Source organism: Otolemur garnettii, unplaced genomic scaffold (genome assembly GCF_000181295.1).
Source record: "Otolemur garnettii isolate 467f Iridium unplaced genomic scaffold, OtoGar3 scaffold00060, whole genome shotgun sequence".
Taxonomy (NCBI): domain Eukaryota; kingdom Metazoa; phylum Chordata; class Mammalia; order Primates; family Galagidae; genus Otolemur; species Otolemur garnettii.
In genome coordinates this window covers 6,456,573-6,460,878 of record NW_003852455.1, presented here as the reverse complement: position 1 = coordinate 6,460,878, position 4,306 = coordinate 6,456,573, and the positions used below count along the sequence as shown (strand labels likewise).

The 4,306-nt window shown below is 34.6% G+C and overlaps 1 non-coding gene across 1 annotated transcript; it reads left to right on the top strand.

The window, feature by feature from the left end:
• Positions 1 to 668: 668 nt before the first annotated feature.
• LOC111726304 lies at positions 669 to 771 on the top strand. Its single transcript, XR_002774113.1, has one exon. It is a non-coding gene; the product is annotated as a U6 spliceosomal RNA (small nuclear RNA).
• The last annotated feature ends 3,535 nt before the right edge of the window (positions 772 to 4,306 follow it).

Genomic DNA, 4,306 nt, shown 5'->3' with positions numbered 1-4,306 from the left:
TTAGGTAAACATGATTATTACCAGGTGTTCTTGTTCCCAAGTGTCCCTTATTGGATTAGAGGTCAGCTACCCCACAAGCTTGCCAAAAACCTGTATGTTGTCTTGGTAAAAAAAAAAAAAAAAAAAAAAGCAAAGTAAATCATACTTCTTCTCTTATTGTTTGAACTTAAATACATAATATTTCAGTGGAAGATAAATATATAGAAAAACTGTAAGCAGTATCATGGTAATACACGGCAATTGAAATTATGAGACATAAAAAGCTCCATGAAGAGAAACTATGAGGTTCCCAAGAAAATTAAAAGAAATAGCTTGTCTCTAGGGCTAGCTCAGTTCTTGAGGTAGTCTACTTATAAACCTTCTTTATACTGAGTAACCAGGGAGTAACTGATTCCCAAACCCAAAGAATGTGGCTAATTCAGGAACTAAGAAAGTTAGTAAGAAATTAGGTCACATTTTAGTCTACATCTCAGAGAAACCTGGATATTTTAGTTTATACTGTATTTATTAATAGCTGATAGTTTAATAATTACCATGGGGGCTTGTGAGGCACAGAGATTCTTATTCACAAGACTGAGAAAGGAACTAAGAATCTTCCTTTTTAATAGACTTCCTCGAAAATTTCGAATCAGAGCATTCATGGACTATAGCTTCAGAAACTTTGATGTTTGCTTCAGCAGTATATAAACTAAAATTGGAAGTATATAGAGAAAATTAACATGGCCCCTGCACAGGGATGACATGCAAATTAGTTAATTAATTCCATATATACACATGGAATATGTATATATATATACATTTTTTTTTTTTTTTTTGCAGTTTTTGGCCAGGGCTGGGTTTGAACCCTCCAGCTTCGGCATATGGGGCTGGCACCTTACTCCTTTGAGCCACAGGTGCTGCTCGATAAATTTTATATTTTTAACATAGAGGAAATGAACAAATTCCTGGAAACACAAAACTTCCCAAAACTCAACCAGGAAGAAAAAGAACTCCTGAAGTGATCAACAAAGAGCTCAGTAATTAAAGCAGTAATCAAAAATCTTCCAAAGAAACAAGCCCTAGACCATATGGACTCACAGCCTAATTTCTCAAACCTAGAAGGAAGAATTGGTACCCATGCTGCAGAAATTATTCCATAATATCAAGAAGATGCAAATCTTCCCTAACCCATTCTACAAAGCCAATATCACCTTGACAACAAAGCCAATAAAGAGCACAGAGAAAGAAAGAAAACCACAGACCAATATCAATGAATATGGATGCAAAAATCCTTAGTAAAATATCACCACATCAAATTCATCAGCACATCAAACATTAATCCACCAAGATCAAGTGGGCTTCATCCCAGGGATGAAAGGATGGTTCAACACACATAGGTCAATAAATGTGACTCACCATATAAATAGAACAACAATAAAAACCAAAAAAAGACCTCACGATCATCTCAAATAGCTGTAGAAAAATCATTTGACAAAATTCAGGACACTTTGATGATAAAAAACCTTTAAAAAGGAAAAGAAGTCCTTTTAAATAATATTGCTGGAAAAATTGAACATGCTGGCAAAGAAGAAACATACTTCAAAGTTATAAGTCATATATGATAACCCACAGCCAACATCATACTGAATGGAGAAAAGTTGACAGCATTCCTCCTAAAAACATGAACAAGAGAAGGGCGCCTACTATCACCATTTCTATTCGACACTGTGATGGAAGTCCTAGCCAGACAAGAGATAGCAATAAAGGGCATTAAATTGGGAAAATAAGGTCCACAACCCTTGCTCACTGTTGATATGATTTTATGTTTAGAAAACCCCAAAGATTCTACCAAAAGACTCCTGGAATTGATAAATAAATTCAGCAAAATCTTAGAGTACAAAATCAATGCATATAAGTCAGTAGCATTTATACATACCTATAACAGTCAAGCTGAGAATCAAATAAAAAAATCACTAACATTGAAAATGGCCATAAAGACAATAAAATGCCCATGAGTATACTTAATCAAGAAGATGAAAGAATTCTACAAAGAGAACTATGGAACAATGAGGAAAGAAACTGCAAACAACTCAAACAAATGGAAACATACCATATTCGTGGATTAGTAGAATTAACATTGTTAAAATGTCTGTAAAACCCAGAGTGATTTACAAATTCAGTGCAATCCTCATCAAAACTCCAACATCATATTTCACATATCTAGAAAAATTCATATCTAGAAAATAATTTTATCTTTCTTTTGGAATTAGAACAGCTAAAGCAATCTTAAATAAAAAGAACAAATCTAGAAGTATTAAGTTACCAGTCTTCAAACTATGCTACAATGCTATAGTAACCAAAACAGCATGGCATTTTACAAAAAGAGAGACATAGGCCAATGGAATAGAACAGAGAATGCAGATATTAAAACATCCACATATAGCCCTCTGATCTTTGATAAAGCAGGCAAAGAAGTCCTATTCAATAATGCTGCTGGGAAAATTGAATGGCCAAATGTAGAAAAATAAAACAGGATACATATCTCTGGCCACTCACAAAAATCAATTCAAGATGGATAAGAAGACTTAAATATAAGGCATGAAACCATCAGAATTCTAGAAGAAAATGTCAGGAAAACTCTTCTGGATTTTGGCCTAGATAAAGAATTTATGACTAAAACTCCAATGGCAATTACAGCAACAACAAAATAAATGAATGGGACTTGATTGAATTTAAAACTTCTGCACAACTAAGGAAATAATCAATAGAGCAAATGGACAACCTACAAAAGAAGAGAAAATATTTGCAATTATATATCTGATAAAGGCCTAATATCCAGAATCTACAAAGAACTCAAATAAATTAGCAAGAAAAAAAAATAAAACAAACAACTTCCTTAAAAATGGGCAAAAGACATGAGTAGAAATTTTCAAAAGAGGACAGACAAATGGCTGGGGGTGGTGGCTAATGCCTGTAATCCAAACACTCTCTGAGAGGCAGAAGAGGGTGGAGTCATTGAACTCAGGAGTTCAAGACCAGCCTGAACTCAGAGCAAGACACCATCTATACTAAAAATAGAAAAATCAGCCAGGTGTTGTGGTAGGTATGTGTAGGCCCCGCTACTCAGGAGGCTGAGACAAGAGAATTGCTTGAGACCACAAGTTTGAGGTTTTTGTGAGCTATGATGCCATGACACTCTATCCAGGCTGATAAAGGAGATTCAGTCTCAAAACAAACAAACAAACAAAAAACTACAAAATTCTCAGTATCATTGAGCATCAGGTAAATGCAAATTGAACACAAAGAGATATTGCCTTACCCCAGTTAGAAGGGCTTTTATTAAAAAGTCCAAGACACAGGTGTAGATGCAGGGAGAATAGAACGATTCCTCTAAGACCTAGAAGTAGACCTACTGTTTGATCCAGCAGTCCCACTACTGAGTACCTACTCAAAAGAAAAGAAGTCATTTTATCAAAAATGCACCTGCCCTCGGATGTTTATTGAAGCACAATTCACAATTGTATAGATGTGGAATCAGCTCAAGTGCCCATCAATTATTGACTGGATTAACAAAATGTAGTGTGTACTTATACCACGGAATACTACTCAGCTACAGAAAAGATGAATCAATACCCTTTGCAGCAATTTGGATGGAATTAGAGACCCTTATCCTAAGTGAAGTATCTAAAGAGTATCACTTGCACTCACTACTACATTGTAGTAGTGAGCACAGGTGAACAGAGGGAAGTACAAGTCGGTGGAAATCATGCTGGATGGCTGGTGGGGAGAGGAGAATGGGCAGATACTACCCAACAGTAAACACCATCTTGATGATGGTTACCTGACTCAAGCATTACAAATGCAATTCATGTAAACCAAAAACATTTATACCACATCTTCTTGAAATTGTAAAAAGAAACTTTTTAAAAATAGATATTTTGTCCCGAGAATTCTCATAATACGTTGTTTTATTTTGAGAAACAAATGGCAAGGAAAGAGTGAGACCAGGAATTAAGCTATTAGAATATTCTAGATGTGAGATAATTATTGAAAAAACATGTCTGTTGATACAATGAATAATCTTTGATAAGTTTACTCTCGTATAATTAAAACTATACAAAGAGTGTGAAAAATATATACACATGTTAAGAACGGCAGAGATTGTGTTAAAATTGTAATGGCCAAGTCACATTTGACTTCTGTTGAGAGGTGCTTGATGTGATTTGTGTTCCTCTTTTGCTATCGGTATATATTGAGTATTGCAATTTTAATACAGTTTTTTCCTTTATTAAAATGTGTATGCATTTTTTGCTACCCTTTGTATATA